This window comes from Myotis yumanensis, unplaced genomic scaffold, assembly GCF_028538775.1.
Source record: "Myotis yumanensis isolate MYYU_CA2020_CCGP unplaced genomic scaffold, mMyoYum1.0.hap1 SCAF_6, whole genome shotgun sequence".
Classification (NCBI taxonomy): Eukaryota; Metazoa; Chordata; class Mammalia; order Chiroptera; family Vespertilionidae; genus Myotis; species Myotis yumanensis.
In genome coordinates this window covers 30,982,364-31,002,794 of record NW_027223757.1, presented here as the reverse complement: position 1 = coordinate 31,002,794, position 20,431 = coordinate 30,982,364, and the positions used below count along the sequence as shown (strand labels likewise).

The window sequence follows — 20,431 nt, the reverse complement described above, 5'->3', positions numbered from 1 at the left end:
TCATCTCTCCTCTTTCCCCATCAAAGACAGAGAGGAGGGGGAACTTACCATGCCCCTTCCCATTCCAAGTTTTTCAGGCTATGGCCTGACATGCTGAGAAGGAGAGGTGTCAGTTTGAAATTTGAAACAAGAATACACAAGAATAGCTTTTTAATACCTTAAAGCAAGGAAACTGATCTGAATGTAGAAGGTAGGGAAAAATATTCTCCATAGGACAGTTGATGTTAAGAGAGAAAATACTAGAATTTATCAATGTGTGTATTTCCAGTTTAGGCCATTCAATAAACCATTTGGAAATGTCCACCCAGAACAATTTGAAACCACCCATCTAGAAATAAGAACTTGAGATACCTTGGTGTAACCTTATTACTCCTGCAGTAATCCATTTATTTATATAAGTAGACAAAGAGATAATGATTGCTTTTGATCTTGTGAAAATAATATACTTCTGATCTTTAATATGCCCATCTGAAATTACAATGGTCATAAAAACAATGAAAACAATAGCAAGTAGAGGACATAAAGTAATAAAAGTATGATGTGTGAGTAGGCAAAGGAAATTACCAGTAAGGAAGATCATTTAACCTGCAATATATAATATTACAATTCAATTTTTCATGACAGAGGCAGAAAATACACTCAAAACCCTTGGCTTTGCCTTGCTAACCTGCCTACATCCCCTTGAATCCTCTAATTTTACCCATAGATGATGTTTACATGTTGTCTGGTCCAATGGTGTGGGGAGCCAAGACCCGGGCAGGACTGGCTTCATGGCCCTGAGACTAATGCAGACACCAGGTCCCTCATTAAAAGAGCCCTGTGCTTAGGGTTTAGAGCTCCATAGTCATCTTTTTGAAATGCATTATAATTTTATCTCATGATTTGTGTTTTGTGATGTTGGAGAGGAAAATGGAGCATGCACTGGGCCTTGGAGCCTCAGCTCCAGCACAGTCCTGCCTCCTTGAACTCCTTAAACAGATCTTTAGTTTCTTGCTCTCCTGCCCCCTGGGATTTGAGTCAGCCTAGTCTCCCACTTCCTTCCTCTGCCCTGGGATCACGGCCACCCTTCATGCTGCGAGGGTTCTCTGGGCACCAGCAGAGAAGATCAGGGTCCTGTGCACGTGTCCTGTAGCATCCGGAGGCAGCCAATGGCCAGGGCCCTCTCCTCCCTTGACTGGCCGGGCCACTGTGCCTCTTGCCCATCCTCAATGCCAGTGCCTTAAAGGTCCATGAACTGTTGTTGCAATACCCTTGGGACTCACCTGTCTATACTGGCTGAAGCAAGAAGCTCATGGGAAGGGGAGCTCCCTGGTTCAAGTTCTCAGTGGCATCTGCTCAGTGATTGGCTGGATGGGAACATGGCAACCTGAGAACTGTGCATGTGCAGACTTGCATAGTGGAGGCTGCAGCTCCCAGAAGGGCCTGCACTTACCCTGTCAATGCTCTCCCTCCCCCGCACCCCCCCCCCCCCCCCCGCGCGCGGGCGCGCCACACACACACACACACACACACACACACACACACACACACGGAAGCATAACCTTACATGACAAAAAACGCCCTGGCAGGCAGCAAGGGAGACCACAGAAGAAAGGAAAGAGTTTCATATTTTAGTCCTTTTAATGCCTTTCCCTCTGCATTTTGAACTCCCCCCCCCCCCCCCACCCCCGTTTTCATTTTGCACTGGTCTGCCCAGACGATGTCGCTAGTCCTGTGTGCTGGGATGTATGAGATGAAAACAATGCAGAAACCTTTCGGGCAGGCAGAGTGTGGGCAGACACTGCTGTGTCTCCCAAGCGCTAGGGCAGGGAGCTCTGTGGCCTCTGCGGCTGACCTGGAGTCACTCCTGCAGCAAGTGAACAATTCTGTGGGTCCTCAGGGAGTTTCATCTGTACTGACAACCAAACTTCACAGAGCAACTCTCAGCAGCCCCAAAGCCACCTTCATTATCTGTGGATTGGAACGGTTAAAAAACTACAGCATCTCCTCCATGGTGTCATTTCTTTAGTCCCCGACCTTCACTTTGTGTTGAAGTGTAAATGGCCTGTACATGCAGACACTGCTTTTATGAGAGGAGTGGTTTACTAAATGGTATAGGCTAAGCCTTGCAAAATCTGATGCCAGAGTGGCCAACTGCATAAAAACTGGGAGAAGGAGTTTGACTTCAGAGTATTTTTAGCAACTGTAAAACCACATATTTAACCAACCACAGATTCCAGAGCCAGAGTAAAGGCTTGGAGGGAAAATGGAGCATATGGGGGCTTGTCAATTATAAGTCCCAAATCTGTGCTTGAATCTTTTGGCAGCAATTGTGGATTTAAAGAGACCCCAGAATTTTAGTTAGAAAGATTCCTCTTCAATTTCTTCGGAAATTACAAAGCTTGCTTTTTTCTTTCTTTCTTGTTCCTTTTTAAGTAAAGAGTTACTGCTTGTCATAAACTCATGGATTGTGCATAGCTTTTCCCATGGTCTAAATAATATATATATATTTTTAAGTACACTCCTTGGGTGTACTTTGTTTAAATGTTAAATGCATTCTTTTCTTGAGAGCAGGTTGCCCATACATCAGTGGCTATGCTAGGAATTATTCTTTACATGAACTTGAGATGTTATGAACAAGCTTAACTCATTACAGCACAGCAGTAACATCACTAGATAGGACTCAGGAGACCAGGCACATTCCAACTGTGTATTTTCCCCTTTCAGACCCAGTTTTATCCCCTCCATGAAGAAGGATTGCTGAAATAGTACATGTAAAAGCTTCCAAATAGCAAAGTGCTATCCCAGCTTAAGCCATTACTATTGATACCTTTCCTTTGAAGGATGGAGAAACAAAAGCAGAGACAAAAGACCCAGAGGTTTTAAATCTCAGTGTGTATTTAGATGAGACTCATTCAGAGTAGCTCAAACTACACTTGACTCATGGATTTTAGCTACTTTCCTTATTTAACATCTAGCAGAAAATAAGCTGAATTCTGTTTGCTCTCTGGATTTATTTTTATTTATTTATTTATTTTTGCAGGCAACGTTAGTGACATTGAATGGATGTGTCAGGAGCAGGTAAAGGCCAGGTACACAGAGTCAGGCTAACTGTCTGTGTCTGAAGTTCCCAGCCTGGGATAGGATTGGAGGTGAATCTACTTTTAGCACAGAAAAAATGGTCTATACAATTCCAGATGGTCAGCTCACCATGGAAATAATAATGTGGCAGCTGTCCAAAGTAATCATAAAGAATGACAGCAACCACTCAAGACCATTTTAGCAGACTGCTGTTACTTTTTTTTACAGATAAATAGGATAGATAATCTGTAACTGATTGTTTTTAAAAGCCAAATCTATTTTTCCTGTTATCTGAATTTACATATTTATTTCTCACCATCCGTTCGTCAGAGTGGAGAATGGAGCTCTGACTGTTGTAGGTCCTCTCTGTATGCTAATGTCTTCCACTCCGCCTTTTAACAGATGCACATCTAACATAGTCCATTAAGGCTCTTTGTAAACACACATAGTGCAGTTTCTCCATATAGGGGTAAAATATTGCTCTATTTTTAAAATTCTTACTTATAAAGGTTTCCAAGCTAATAAGAGACTATGGAGAATGATTTAGTAAAATTCAATTAATTAACATCACAACATTAACATTTTACTTTTTAAAACATTAAGAATATATTTCAAGTCCTCTGTACATTATCATGAAAACTTATTTTCTCATTTTTAAGATATACTTTACTATGTATTATTTATTGGCATATTTAATGTTTTTACAACATGCATATCCATATGTGTGAATAAATAATATGTGGTAGTGTTCAGCATATTATTGGACTTTATATACATAGCATCACACTATATTTCCATTCAGCAATTTTTTTTTACTAAAGCTAAATTGAATAATTATCACACTATAATAAAATAATTCTCCTATTGATGGTCACTTAGGTTGTTTCCTACATTTTTCTATTTTAAGCAATGCTACAGTACACATTCTTGGTCGTCTTCTTGCACACATATGGGAGACTTTTTCTATGGTATGGACCCAGATTCAGAATTTGTAGATTGTTGTACATGCACATTTATTTTTCTTAAATATTAACAGATCGTTTTTGCAAAGTTCTTTCACAATTTACACTAATAGGTTAGAATTCATATTATTCTTTCAAATTCTGTTTTTCAAGCATCTTTAAATTTGACTTTTTATTATGGAAAATTTTCAAAAATATATAAACATAGAGAAAATGTTAAACTGAATACCTATATCCTTATTATCCAGCTTCAATACTAACCAATGTATGTGTGAATCTTGTTCATTTATAGTCCCACTTACTTATTTTAGAACAAATCTAAAACATTATGTCATTTTATACATAAATAATTCAGTATATAGCTACAATGTAGGTATACACTTTTATAATAAAAGAAAAAACAATAATGCTATCACACCTAAAGACATTAATAGTAATTACTTAATATAATCAAATATCCAGTGAGTATTGGAATTTCCCTGATTGTCTCATATATTTTTATTTTACTTTTGATTTTAAAATCGGCATTCAAATAAGATCTATGCATTGTCTTCGTTGAGTCTCTTGAGTCTTTTTAAATATATAGATATTTCCTTCTCCTTTTTGCTTGCTATTTATTTTCTGAAGAAACATTGATTATTTCTCAGTTTATGGATTTTACTGGTTAAGTTCCTGTGGTGTCAGTTAACATGTATTTCTGTCCCATATTATTTCCTATAAATTGAAAATTAGATATGAAGGCTTGGTCAGATTCAAGATTGATTATATGGAGAGAATAATTTATATTAGGTGGTGTTTATTTCCTATTATACAAGACTGGGAAGCACATAAATTGGATTGTCTACTAACCCCATTAAAATTGATCAGTGGGTTCAGGTGTTGTCAACCTGATGCATACATTATAAAACTCCCCATCAATCTTTCATCTGATGGTTTTAGCACTCATTGATAATTGTTATGTGGATCAATTACTTTATTACAAAAGTATAAAATGGTGACATTATAATTCTATTATCCCTTCTGTAACTAGATTTTTTTACTAAAGAACTTTCTCTTGTTGGTTATTTGAATCCTATGAGGTAGAATTTAAAAGAAAATGCAAGCCAAACGGATGCTTTTCCCCCCTTATTGACCCATGTTTAGAATAATGATTTGGTTTCCTAATATTCTTTTTCAACATTGATCAGTATGTCACCTGTGCATCTGCTTCTATTGTCAATTGTTTCTGTTGGATTTTTGATTATATGGTACTAACTCTTGCATGCCTAAACATAGTTTATATCAGATAAGACATAGTATATCCGTGGTCGGCAAACTGCGGCTCGAGAGCCACATGCGGCTCTTTGGCCCCTTGAGTGTGGCTCTTCCTAAGCCTTAGGAGTACCATAATTAAGTTAATAACAATGTACCTACCTATATCGTTTAAGTTTAAAAAATTTGGCTCTCAAAAGAAATTTCAATCGTTGTACTGTTGATATTTGACTCTGTTGACTAATGAGTTTGCTGACCACTGTATAGATGTATATTTAAAACTAGAGGCCCAGTGCATGAAATTCGTGCACTGGGGGGGGGGGGGGTGCCCTCAGCCCAGCCTGCACACTCTCGCAGTCCAGGAGCCCTTGGGGGATGTCCGACTGATGGCTTAGGCCTGTTCCCACAGAGCGGGCCTAAGCCGTCAGTCGGACATCCTTAGCACTGCTCGGAGGCAGGAGAGGCTCCTGCCACTGCCACTGCGCTCACCAGCCATGAGCCTGGCTTCTGGCTGAGCGGCGCTCCCCCTGTGGAAGCGCACTGACCACCAGGGGGCAGCTCCTGCATTGAGCATCTTCCCCCTGGTGGTCAGTGCACATCATAGCAACTGATTGTTCCACCATAGGGCCGAAACCAGCTCTCTGACATCCCAAGGGGTCCCGGAATGCAAGAGGGCACAGGCCAGGCCAAGGGACCCCACTGATGCACTATTGGGGCTGGGGAGGGACGCGGGAGGTTGGCCAGCGGGGGAGAGGCTGTGGGAGGGCTCCAGGGTGTGTTCGGCCCATCTCGCTTAGTCCCAATTGGCCAGACTCCAGCAGCAAGCTAACCTACTGGTTGGAGTATCTTCCCCCTGGTGGTCAGTGCACGTCATAGAGACTGGTCGACTGTCTGCCTCCTGGTTGTCAGTGCATGTCATAGCGAGTGGTTGAGCGGGCGTAGCATATCATTAGCATATTATGCTTTGATTGGTTGAATAGCTGACTGGACGACCGGGCACTTAGCATATTTGGCTTTTATTATATAGGATAGGATTCTGTGAAGGCTCTAGATGGTCTAATCTCAACCAGAGTTGCTTCACCACTTTCTCTGATAAGTAGAGGGAGACATATCAACTTAACCCAATTAAGAACAGAGTTGAGTCAAAGTTAGTTTGCAATTTGGATAGAAATCAGTCCACAGTAGGGCATATCCCTTCAGAACTTTTTTTTTCTTTTTATTAAATTTATTGGGGTGACATTTGTTAGTAAAGTTATATAGGTTTCAAGTGCACATTTCTAGGACATATGATCTGCATATTGCATTGTGTGCCCACTGCCCAAAGTCAAATCATCTTCCATCACCATATATTTGACCACCTTTACCTTTTACTAACCCCTAACCCCCTTTCCTCTGGTAACCACCATACTGTTATCTGTGTTTATGAATTTTTGTTTGCTTGTTTCCCTTATTTGTTGCTTTCAGTTTTATGTCCCACATATGAGTGAAATCATATGGTTCTTAACCTTTTCTGTATGACTTATTTCACTTAGCATGATATCCTTCAGGACTTTTAACAGAGCACCTGGCTGTGTACTAGTACTCTTCATCTAGTGGGTCTCTATCTCCTCAGCATTAAGAGACTGAGATTTCATCCTACTTTTCAAGGATTTTCAGTTTAGATTTTTGGCCTCCTGCCACATGCAACTTTAGAATTAGACAAATGCCTTGAGAAGGAACCTTGACCACTTGTTAGAGTGCCTTTGGGTTTGTCAGTCCAGCCTGTCTGATTGCTAAGAGTATTTTATAGTTCTCTCCACAGGTGGATCTGTCTCCTCAGCATTGAAGGACTCTATGAAAATCGATTCTGTATGTCAGAGGTGTTTGGCTTATCTTTTAAGCTCTGTAACCTACCCAATTGCAGACATCAGCAAATATTTTGAAAGAAAAGCTGGGCACGTGTTAAAACCTCTCATGCCTTTCATTTTATCACTCCAGCTTCAAGTGGACACAGGATCTCTCTGCCTTCCCTGCTCCCTCCACTGACTCTCTGCTTGGGCCAAGCATGGGTGGATACTCAGCCTCTAGCCAGTGCCGGGAACTGACAGATGCCCCAGGGAAGGCAGCTGCAGTTCTGCTCACTTCTCGGTTCTCCTGTCTCTGAGGTTTTAGTTTCCTTAATCCTCCCTACTTCAGCAGCTTTCTGGTACTATAAAAAGATAGCTTTTGTATTTTATATTGCTTTGCCACTTATTCTTGGCAAGAGCTGTTCTACTACCATGTATTTTGATTCTACCAAGAACCAAAAGTCTTGCCAGATTTCTTAATCTTTGCCATACTGATGGTTGTAAAATGATAGTTTTTTCCCTACCTCTCTTCTTTGTTCATGATATTTCCTGAACCTAAAGAAATCTTACTTTCTACAGTTGAGTGCATATTTCCTTCAGAATTCTAAGATGTTTATTAAGTTCTTGAGCACATTTCAATATATATTATGTCTTTGCATCTTTCCTGTGATCCTTTTCAGCTCTATTTTATATATATATATATATATATATATATATATATATATATATATACATACATAAACATACTAGAGCAGGGGTGGGCAAACTTTTTGACTCGAGGGCCACAATGGGTTCTTAAACTGGACCGGAGGCCCGGAACAAAAGCATGGATGGAGTGTTTGTGTGAACTAATATAAATTCAAAGTAAACATCATTACATAAAAGGGTACGATCTTTTTTTTTTTTTTTTTAGTTTTATTCATTTCAAATGGGCCGGATCCGGCCTGAGGGCCATAGTTTGCCCACGGCTGTACTAGAGGCCCAGTGGATGAATTCATACACTGGTGGGGGCCGACTGGCCTGAACCCGATCGGGGTGGATAAGGGCCGAGCCTGTTGAGAGGAGGAGATGGCAGGAGGTTGGCTGGCTGGCCGGCCTGCCCCCAAATGGGGGTAGGGCCAGCCAGGGGGAGGGGCTGCAGGGGGTTGGCTGGCCAGCCCCACCCACTATTGGGTTGGGGGGTGTGATCAGGGGCAGGGCCGGCTTGTGGGGAGGGGCTGTGGGCCAATCAGGATGAGGTGGGCTGATCAGGGGTAGGGCTGGCCAGAGAGAAGGGGTGCAGAGGGGAGAGAATGGCCGTGGGGTGGCTGGCCGCCCTGCCCTCAATCGGGGTGGGAGAGTCCAATCAGGGGTGGGGTCGGCTGGGGGAAGGGGCTGCAGGAGGTTGGCTGGCCAGCCCCACCCCACGATCAGGCCAGTTCTCTGGCCACAGTGGGTGTCATAGTGACCCTTCGTTCCAGTTGTTACGGCGTTATGGTCACTGGGTTTTTATATATCTAGATTTGATGTTAATTCTTATCTTCTATAGTAGGTAGGCCACAGGTTTCTGAGGGCAGGATCCATGTCAGTTTGACTATTGTGTGTCACTTTATCTCCCTTTTACCTGCTTCAATTTTTAGAAATAAAAGGAAACTATATAATTTTTCATGAAAATTGGTTACTCTTAAAAATAAAGGAGTGCTCTTAAAAATTATGTCATGATAAAAGGCATAAACTGAGACTTTCCTGAGTTTACAAGGACATATGGTCACTTATTTATGATAAATGGTCAACAAATGATTGAATAAATCAAAAGAAAATGGAGAAACATTCTTAATATGAAAATAAGCTTGAAGTAGTTCTGAGCTTCTTCATCACTGTGGTAATTGCAGGAATATCAGAAGCACCTATTATATTACTAGAAGCCCGATGCATGAAATTTGTGCAAGACTAGGCCCTGGCAGCCCCGGCTGCCTCGGCTGTCCTCGCAGCCCCGGCTTCATCCAGAAGGTCATCCAGACAGTTGTTCCGCTGTTCAGCCATTCAGTCAATTTGCATATTATGCTTTTATTATTATAGATTAATTTCTAAATTAATTCTAACATTAAAAATTAACTATCATAAAATCTCCAGAAAAAATTTAAATTTAAAAAATTAGTAAAAGTAATGTATTTATTTGTGTGCCTGCGTGTATGTGTAAAAACTAGGACATACATAAAAATGTTAATGGTGTTTTCTGAGATTGTTAGAATTGTAGGTAATTTTTATTAGCTGTTTTGTGCTTTCCTATATTTAAAAATTTGCCCATAGTGAATATTTATCCCTTTTTATATGAAAAATAGTGACTGCTAATACAAAAATAAATTTATTATAACACATAATTCAGAAGTAAATTTCCCTCTTTTCTTTTTAGTTTTACCCCAATAAACTAAGGTATTACATAGGAGCTATGAATATATGTTCTTTTTCTCAAAAAAGAGGTAAGGTAAAAATTCTAAAAATATATATTAAATATGATAAGCTACTAAAGAGAAATATCAAATAGAAGTTATAGAATCTGGAAATCCATACTGATATATTTTATTTAAACCAATACTGAAGTCTTTCTTATTTCAGAATTCTATAGTAGAAAAAATTTAGTCATTATGGCATAAATAAACTATTTTATTGTACATATCCTTTTAAAATGTTTATTCTCACATGTAGGCATGTTCACTAATGAGAAAATAGAAATTCAAAATTAGAGAAAAGACAAGTTTCATAAAAGGAAAACTATCCTGCTATGTTTCCAGATAGACTTTAGGTACCCAACAGCTAAAGTGAGTCTTTTTATTATTTTACTCTGATTTATCCACACAGAAAGAGGGGAAAAAACAAAACAATGAAAAAACTTGCCCAAAGCTAGAATCTTCACCTGTGAATGTTTTGAAAAAACAAAAACAAAAAAAACAAATGATTACTTTTGTAAAGAAGCTTAAAATTGACATTGTAACAATAACAGAAAGGACTTACATAACTTAAGTCTAAAATTTTGTGAGACTTCTGATATTGTTGCCTAAAGCACTGACATCAATATTAGATATATGTTTCCACTAAAGTTTATTTTATGCTATCATTTCTCTAAAAGCAGAGGCATTAATATGCTCATGTCATCACCCATCAAACAAGAAAATAACTGAATATGCAATTATCATACAACTAGAGGCCCGATGCACAGAAATTTGTGCACTTGGGGGGGGGGGGGTTCCCTCAGCCAGGCCTGCGCCCTCTCACAGTCTGGGACCCCTCGGGGGATGTCCACCTTCTGGCTTAGGCTCGCTCCCCGGGGGATTGGGCTTAAGCTGGCAGTCAGACATCCCTCTGGCAGCCCAGGAGCCTTCGGGGGATGTCCACTTGCCAGCAGGGAGGAGGCATAAGCTGCAGTCAGACATCCTTAGTGCTGCTGAGGAGGCAGGAGAGGCTCCCACCATCACTGCTGTGCTGGCAGCCACCAGCCTGGCTTGTGGCTGAGCAGAGCTCCTGCATTGAGCGTCTGCCCCCTGGTGGTCAGTGTGTGTCATAGTGACCAGTCATTCCCAGTCATTCTGCTGTTAGGGTCAATTTGCATATTACCCTTTTATTATATAGGATAGAGGCCTTGTGCACAGGTGGGGGCTGGCTGGTTTGCCCTGAAGGGTGTCCCGGATCAGGGTGGGGGCCCTGCTGGGGTGCCTGGCCAGCCTGGGTGAGGGGCTGATGGCCATTTTCTGGCTGGCCATGCCCCCTAGTGACCTAAGCTCCCAGCCTCTCCTTTTTTTCTTTTTTTCTTTTTTTTTTTTAATGGGATTTATTTATCTTCTATAATTGAAACTTTGTAGCCTTGAGCAGAGCTCAGGTCCCTGCTTGAGTGGAGGTCACAGCTGGCTGGAAGCAGGTGTCTGGGATTTATTTATTTTCTATAATTGAAACTTTGTAGCCTTGAGCGGAGCCAAAGGCCGGCCAGGGCAGGTGGGAAGCTTAGCTTCCTCCATCGCCAGGGGTAACCCAAGCCTCCTGCTTGCTCCAGCTCCATTGCCGAGGCCATCTTAGTTGGGTTAATTTGCATACTTGCTCCTGATTAGCTGGTGGGCATGGCTTGAGCATAGCGGAGGGATGGTTAATTTGCATGTTTCTCTTTTATTATATAGGATTTCTTTCACAATAGTAGAATAGTCACCATAGCCCCCAAAGAAATCTTAGTCATATCACAGCCTACTGAGAAAGGGGAATGGACGATATTAAAATTGGTATAAGAAGACTTCTGCTTCTGGCTAGGATATGGCATGTTGGGTTAAAGCAATTATTCCTCTAAGAACAACTAGGAAAAAAAACAGATAAAATATTTTTAAAAACTCTTTAAAGACATTAGGAAACTTTCATGGCAACCAGAATCCAAGGGTCCAATAAATCAGAAAGAAGAGAACTTTGAAGAAATTGATAATCTCTAAGCTCTATTTTCCCTTGGGATATCTGATCATTCTTGGTACAGGAAAATGGACTGAGAATCCAAGCAGACAGTCTTAACTAAGAGATAAAGAAGCAAGAAAACTTGATACATTCACAGGACTATAGGCACAGAAATTTGAGTTCAAGTCTTCCAAGGCAGCCAGGATTTGAGAAGCCAAGATCCTGGAGAAAGGAAGGTCAAGAAAATTGAGACCAACATTTGATGGGTTTCTTCTAGAAAATTTTGCAAATTTTATGCTGCACAAAGCACAGGGTACAAAGCTAAGCAGAAAGATGCTAAAACTCAGTGAAGTTTTTGAAAGTCTCATAGCATTGAAGAATCAAAATAGTTGTTCAAGACATTTTAAAGAATGAAAGACACAAGAGTTGGGACCCAGGTTCTTATTCAGGATCCCTGGGTAGCTGTACCCTTGGACAGGACGTACCAGGGGAAGCACAGCAAGCTTTGTAAAACTGCAATACACACTCAAACCAGTTCAGTCCATAATTGGAATACAACATAAAGAAAAATATGTGGGAATATATAAGTATTGATAATGCAAAACAATAATAGTAATGTAAAATATGTGCAAAATTAAAATGCACTACATAAAAGCACAAAAGTTGACACAAAGTAAATGCAGTTAAAGTGTTTTAAGATACTTGCCTTGTTTGAAAGTGATAAAACTGCTATGGTAATTTATTTGAGATTATAAAAAGTTAGAGAATACTTCTTGTAGTCGCTAGGGTAACCATAAAAAGAATAATAAAAGAATGTAAAACTAACACATTAATGGATTGGAAAGTTGAATATTAAAATACTAGATTAATCCAAAGAAGGCAAGAAAGGAGAGGAATGGGACATTTTTAAATGGAAATAATCATTTCAGAGAGACAAGTAGAAAATAGTTTGTCAGCATTTTTATCAAATGTAAGTGAACTAAATATTAAAAGGCAACACTATTAGACTTAGTAAAAAACTCACTCTAACTTTGTGCAGTTTATGAGGGATTCCCTTACCCAGGAGCTGGTTCTCAGCCTGGCAGTCACTGCTCCCAACACTCACCACCCAGGCAGGTCCAGCAGCAGAACTTGCTTTGTTTGCCCAATAAGAATGATACATCATCCAGAGTAAGACTTCTATTAAACAAGTTCATGTAATAAGATCGTCATACACCATAATTCCAATTTCATTTGCAATGGGAAATAATGTGCAGGATTTAGGATACTAAACTATGCATAAGTAGACCTATAGGTAGGGGAAGACAACATTGAGTAGTTGCCTGTTCCCAGGGAATCAGAGAAGAGGTGGAGGGTTGCAAGTTTCAATACTTAAACATTTGAGGGCATGACACTAAGATAGTTTGCTTCATCCTTTTAGTCCTAGGGATCATCTTGTCATTTGGACTTAGATTTTCAAAAATGCCATGGGTCACAATTTCCTTCACCCAACTTCACACCCGAGAGGTCTATGGTCATTTCCATTGTTTGTTTCAGTGACTGCTCTTCTCTTTTTGGGTCTGATCAGTCTCACCCTCTTGTAGGTCAATCATGCTTTAGATGTGTTAACACATTACATCTGGTCACAATTCAAATATCATAGGTTTGGAGCCAAACAACCCCGAGGTGAAAGCATATCTGTGCTTACTGTTTGTGGATCTTAAAATAGAGTTTTGTAAAGCAAACTTACTTTTTTATTTTTACCTTTTAAGCATTTATCTCTGTCCACTGTCTTCACCCCAACTGGCAAAGCCTTAGGTCAGGCCACTATCGTCTTCCACCAGGACGCTGCGGCAGCCCTCCCCCCCCCCACCCCCACCCCAAAGCCCCAGCCTCTCACCTTGCTCTCCTCACTCTGAGCTTGGGGTGCTAGTTCTAATACACACTTCTCACTGATAGCACTGCACCCCTGCTTTGTCACTTTAGCAGCTTTCCATAGTTCAGAGGACAAGATTCAAGCTCCTAAGGCCTGTGATCAGGTCTCGAGTGATCTGGTCTCAGCCGACCCTTCCAGTCCCTTCTCATCACACCTGCCTTTTTTCTCACCTCCAGGCATCCTGGAATTATTTCATTTCCTTCAGCCATCAGTGCTTTTTCCAGCTTATAGCCTTTACACTTTTATGCCTTGACTTACCTACCCAGTCCCTGCTTCCTTTCTTAACTAACCTCTTTGCTCCTTCAGAAGTCTTAGCTGAGATAAAACTTCTTTGGGGGAATGTTTCCAGCTTCCATGCACTAAGACTGGTCAGATCCTTCTAATCCTTAAAATAACTCACTACACTTGTGATTACTCATTCAATTTCTGGTCTCCTGGCTAGATTTCAACTTCCACAAAGCCTGGGCCAGATCTGATTTGTTCACCACTGTATTTCCTGCACTTGCCCCAATGCTGCATAGTAGGTGCTTTAAAATCATTTCCTGAGTGAATGGGTCATCAGTGCTTCTCTTCCCAGTCTTAAAAAGTGGTGTTAGACCTTGAAACCATTCCAATCATCAGAGAAGAACTGATTTTATACTAGGATCAGCTCTAGAATAACTTTTGGCTTTAAACATTTGATGCTAAACAAATACTTGCTATAGGAAATTATAGTTAGCCCTATGAAAACTTCTTTTTTTTTATTTTGCTAATATGCTGTGGTCTCTCTTGCCTCCTCATTGTCCCCCTCCCCCCGTTCCCCACATAGCCTCTGCCTAGAACACTCTCTATGTATCTTTCCCCACTTTAACCCACCACTTGGGGTAGCTTTTAGCTAATGGAACCATGGTCATAGCTCTTTTTCGACTTAGTATTGACTTTTGAGGCCTTCTCCGACTCAAAGGTCAATAGTAGAGGCCCCTGCTATATGTCTCCTAAGAGAACATGCTCCCCCTCCTCTGCCATAGGACTTCATCCTGTCACAGGGTTATCCTCAGGTTTCTTGCTGGTGTCCTCCACTGCACTTGAAGTTCTCTGAGGTCATGGACCATGCAATAGATCTTCACCAGCAAATTGTCCACAGTCTGTACAACAATAACTCCTCCGTATATTTTTTAAACAAAGGACTGGATTATGAAAACCTTACTAAAATCACCTAACATGCCTGCAAGAAGACATAATCAATGGCTAAGGTCACAGAGCTGGCTGCTGACAGAACTACAGCCATCCCTCTGCTCCCTCACCCCACTCCTGCCCTCTTGTCATAATTTCTTTTGATTTTGATCATATAGGTCTTAATTTTTTTCCTTTGTTAATACGTTTTTTACTCCTCATCCCATATCCACCTAAACCAAATAACATAATCAGTGCAAAGTCTGGTCAAGTAGAAAATGATACTAATTCTCACAGTGCTTGAGAACATTTACTAGGAGCAAGATAACAGTATATATTTTCATAACGGGAAAGTCAGGGAAAGGAAAGTATTTCCTATTGTTATTGATTTCTTTTAAGCAAGTTGTTTTTCAATATGGTTAACAGTATCACTGGGGACTTGGCCTAATTTTGCTGGCAGTAGATTCCTCATTTATCTTAAAAATAATCTGCATAGAGGGTATTAAGTTGCCTTCAACTATAGGAGGTTTCTTTTTACCCCTTTAAAATAAAATCAAATAACAGACATTTTGGGGTTAACTTTATTAAATATTAGCTGATTTTCTTTTACTATTCTACTAGAGGCCCGATGCCCAAAATTTTTGCAAGAATAGGTTTTCCTTCCCCCAGCTGCTGGCACCGGCTGCCCTCTGGCACCCGGGACCCGGGCTTCCCTCTCAGCCCCAGCTTCATCAGGAAGGTCACCTAGAAGGACATCCAGTCTAATTAGCATATTATGCTTTTATTATTATAGATTAAGGACAGTTAGCAAGTAATATTTTATTGTTGTCCTGTAATTTGTGATATATTTTAATTCATTCAGAAAATGATGTTGTAATGCTCTGTTTTCCTTTAAAATAATATTTTGTCATCCTCTTTGTTCCTCTTTTTTTTCTTTTCATTTTGAGGCAACTGAGAAGCCTTTTATAGCCAGGAATCTCTAGAAAAGGTCTGGTTGTTAAATTTGTTTGATTCTACATCTCACACCTGCATAATAAATGGTGTGCCAGAGCCACGGTGTTTTCTTTTCCCTCCACTGGCATATGTACTGGAATTTGGGATGTTACTCCTGTTTTGCATGGATAGGTGATTAATTATTTGGCTGGCTGGCTAGCCACCACTATGTAGGTTTTGTAGTTCCTTTTTGTCAATGTTTCTAAATATAAAGTGCTGGTACTTACAAGTGACTTATTCAGATGGCAAGGGGTAAAGGATAGGGGTTGGGTGGAGATGGGATTACCCTGGTTTAGACACTTACAAGGCTTCTGCTCATCTCAAATCATACCCCTCTCTCTGTGAATTGCCTCCCTGATCCTACTCATGGGGAACAGGAGTGATACTTCTCTGGAAGACAGTTTTATACTCAGTGACTCCACCCTTTGTCCATTACAAACTTGACCTCAGCAGATAGACCGCTGAGCCCAGTTGAGCCAATCAGTCTCTCTCTGTGTTCTGTAGAACCACCTGGTAGAGGAACTGAAGCAGTATCTTTGGTCTCTCCTGAGACTCACCATGAGAGTCCAAGAAATGAACAAAGCAGATCTATGAGAAGAATATAAGAAGGCATGCAGGGAGACAAAGATGATATAGACGCCTGGAGCCTTTCTCATTAGGAATCTAGTCCCATACATGGCCCAGAAATGTTCCAAACCTTGTTACTAGGAGATACATGAAATTGTTCCTTATATTATTTCTATTAAACACTCCACTTCCCTTTGCTTAGGCTATTTAATTGACTTCTATAACTTGCAGTCAAAGGATTCTAATTAATGAGCCTATAGGCTCTGTTCTCATGATCTGAAACTTCCAAATCTATTGGTACTCTCTCCTTAATTTCTTCATTATTCAAGTTGCTAACATTTTTACACTTGAATTAGCTTTAGAAACACATTGTTCACATGTTACCCTTTTGAGTAGGTAACACTATACTAGTACACTGGGCACTAAAACTAACAGATGGAATGCAAATGACCTCATCTCTCTTTAGCTGTGGCCAAGGATGGACAGGTTGCCAAGCCATGTCCAACAGGGTGCCCTTCCTCATACACATCTCACACAGAGTAACACTTGCATGCCTCCACTTTCAGCAGATACACAGCTCCTCCATTCTACACAGCATGGATATTCTGAACTGATAATAATGATGCATGCCCTCAGATTTTAGAACTCTCTGTACATGAAGGTATAATGCAGAGTTCTATGTTAGTATATAAACTCTATATATTAATGAGTCAGGCTTCCCAGCATAAACCATATGATCTCTCTTATATTTTCAATGTTTCTTTCTCTATAGCAGTGGTTCTCAACCTTCTGACCCTTTAAATACAGTTCCTCATGTTGTGACCCAACCATAAAATTATTTTAGTTGCTACTTCATAACTGTAATGTTGTTACTGTTATGAATCGTAATGTAAATATCTGATATGCAGGATGGTCTTAGGCGACCCCTGTGAAAGGATCATTCGACCGCCAAAGGGGTCGCAACCCACAGGTTGAGAACCGCTGCTCTATAGGCTCCTTTCTCAGATATTACAAACAAGCTTTAATTTCTCCTCTATTATACCACTTCTTTCTTTTCCTTGGCTTCCTTAAATACTATCTAAACATCTTAATTCCTTTAATGCCAAACTCCTCAACTTATTGCAATAGAAATTCTACCCACATTACACCCTTAAAACCAGTCAAAAATAACCATAGTATCTCCATCCTTAGGTATCTCAAGGATCCCAAGTTTTGTCTTCTGTTAATGGACTGAATGGTTGTGCCCCGGCCTGCTAATCATATGTTGAAGTCCTAACTCCCAATGTTATGGTATCAATAGATAAGTCTTTGGGAGATAATTAGGGTTAGAAGCGATCATGAAAGTGAGGGCCTCATATGGGATTAGTGTTCTTGTAAGAGACACTAGACTAGACAGATCTTCCTCCCTTTCTCGCTTCCCCTGTGCCTACACAGAGAAGAGGTTATGTGAGCACACAGCTAGATGGCAGCTGTCTGCAATCCAAGGGAAGAGGTCTCACAAGAAGTCAACCATGCTGGCACCTGATGTGGACTTCCAGCCTCCAGAACTGTAAAAATTATCTGTTCTTTAAGCCACCCAGTCTGTGGGATTTTACTATGGCAACCTGAGCTGCCTAAGACACAGTTTCCTCCTTGGTTTCCATGATACTGCAATTCCTCTGTTTCCTCATTCTGTTTGATTCCTTTTTTTTTTTAACACCTTCTGACTGTCCTTATCTCTCAAGTGTGTTTCCTAATGTTCTTCCTTCTATTTTCTTCTTTCCTTATGTCATATCACTGCTTTGGCCTCTAAATATTCTGATAACTGAGCCCTCAAATCTAGAAATCTGGCTCAGACCTTTCTCTTGAGCTCCTGATTTAAATTTCTAAATAACTTAAAATGTTTATATATGGATGCTTTTATAGCATTTTCAATAGATAAATCTGAAACCCAATCATCAACATCTACCCAGTCTTACTCCCATAGTTCTGATCTGTTTTTATGGTAGCTGTATTTTTTCTAGTTATCCAGGCTCAAATCATGAGAGTGGTATTCTATTTTTTATTCCTTCCTTCCTCTTCCCAAATCAATTTTCAATTCTAATAAATGAAGTTCAAAAAACTCTTTGCATATATGATGCTTTGGATTTGACTTTCATTTCACTACTCTAGTTTAAGACTTTTATCTTTAACCTGTCATTTGGATTATTATAGCACTCTATTAAAGCATCTCTCTACAGTCGATCTCTTCCCCCCCCCCCAAAAGCTTACTCATGATCATAATACTTCACAAAAATCTTTACTGCATCTTGTAGTTTATATACAAAAATATCTAAGCTTCTTCTTAGAACAATTGATCAATATCTGTAATATGTCCTCTTTCTACACTTACATATTTACCCACCACTATACTTCTCCATGTACTTCATTCATACCAGATTCCATGTTGTGGCCTGAAAATGCATTAATGTGCTGAACTTTCACTTACATTATTTTCCATATGAGAAATGGTCTCATCATAGCATAGTTTCTCCTGTTGAAAAACATCCTTTAAGGTCAACTTAAAATTCCACTTTTATTAAGAAATCTTTTCTCTTCTTTCCACAGATATTACTCCACTAGCTGACCTTAATCTCTTTCTTCCCTGAACACTCATAAAATTACATTGGTCCTTTACTATGGCACCTATACCAGTATACTCTGTCAGGGTTTTAAATGTCTCCCTTACTATGTTGCAAGATTGGCACAGTCAGTTTCTGCCTCTTATATCTTTTTTTATCTTGAATATTACCTAACACTAATATTATAAAGTGCTTCTAAGATTACTGTTGAAACAATGATTGATTGAATATATGAATGAATAATCAGTAGGTATTCCATAAATATTACTATGAAGCAGTAAAATTTTATGACAAGTTCTTTGTTTTGATGTATCTTATGTTATTTGCTATAGAAGTAAGTGAAGAATTGTAATAACTTTTAATGCCATTTATTGTATTATTAAGGGAAAAATAACTTCAAAATGACAGATTTTCTAATTTACAAGCTAGAATAGTAAATGAGTTCTTTCTATAAAAGAGAACCTGTTATTTCTATTTAATTGTGATGTCTGTTGGCTCGCTATCATATTTCCTTTCATAATCAAAGGAGGAAAGACAAATTCAAATCCTTATCTAGGGCATAATCACTAATGCTGCATGATTATTTACTTCTATTTGTGGACAAAAGTGTTTCTAGCAGACCAAGAGTAAAATTTCTTCATAGCATCACTCCATTTAGTATTTCACTTAGTTCTTGTACTCAGTAGAAACATATATTCAAATGCTTACAAAACAATCATAAGAACATAATAATATTCTATTTATTTAGAAACCTACGTTTTAAAATTATTTGCTTGCATCATCCTAATGCTTTTTTGTGATTGTAATTATTTTAGTTTTGCATAGTTATACAGGTCATAGAAGTGTACTATCACATTTTAGTTCCATGTGCCATCAAATTATTTGGCACTCATTGAGGTTATTTATCCAGAAAATAACTAGAAATGTTAGTTTGACATTTTGTCATTGATATAATTTTTCTTAAAGGGAACATGTCATTTACATAATATTTTTTTTCAGTTGCATAATGTTAACTCATTTTGGCTTTAAAGGGAAGCGATAAATCACTTGGATCTAAATAATTTAATTGTGAATATCTATGAGTTTATATCTTTCTTCTACTGCCAACAAAGAGAATTTTACCAATATCTTTACAGTAAGTTAAGCCTGGATATTTTCCCATTCAAATACATTAACCTAACAGTTAAAGAAATTACAAATCTCAAGGCAAATATACTATTCAGTTAATATTACAAGGTAGAATTATGTTTTATAGGACTTCTAACTATAAGCAACTCAAGTAACCCAGACAACCATTTTATTGATATTACATTTTAGAATATGTAAAACAAGTGCCCAAACCTTTGGTTGAGTCAGATATTTGGCTGTGAATGAAATAAAAAAAAATTGAAGTAAACTTTGTAAAAACAGACCCACGATGTCATCCCACCCATGTATCTCAGAAACAGCCTGTTATGAGAATGCAGTCAGACTTGTAACTCCTCAGAATAATATTCAAACAGATAGATCAGTTGGAAGCTCTTCATTACAGCATCTGTTCTGTGTTTATAGCTATATCTGCAGACTGCCGAACACCCTCGGTGTACCATAAACGCAGGAATTACACATCCAGAATGGTAATAAACTCACTGGGTGATGTGTTTGTTCTCTAGAGTTTTCAGCCCCTTTCTTGTGTTGGCAAGACTGCTAGATTTTTGTTGC

General features: G+C 39.3%; 1 protein-coding gene across 8 annotated transcripts in view; it reads right to left on the bottom strand.

Moving 5' to 3' along the window:
* GRM1 (glutamate metabotropic receptor 1) overlaps positions 1-20,431 on the bottom strand; it is a 313,949-nt gene that overhangs the window by 12,422 nt on the left and 281,096 nt on the right. The gene's annotated exons all lie outside the window — the stretch shown is intronic.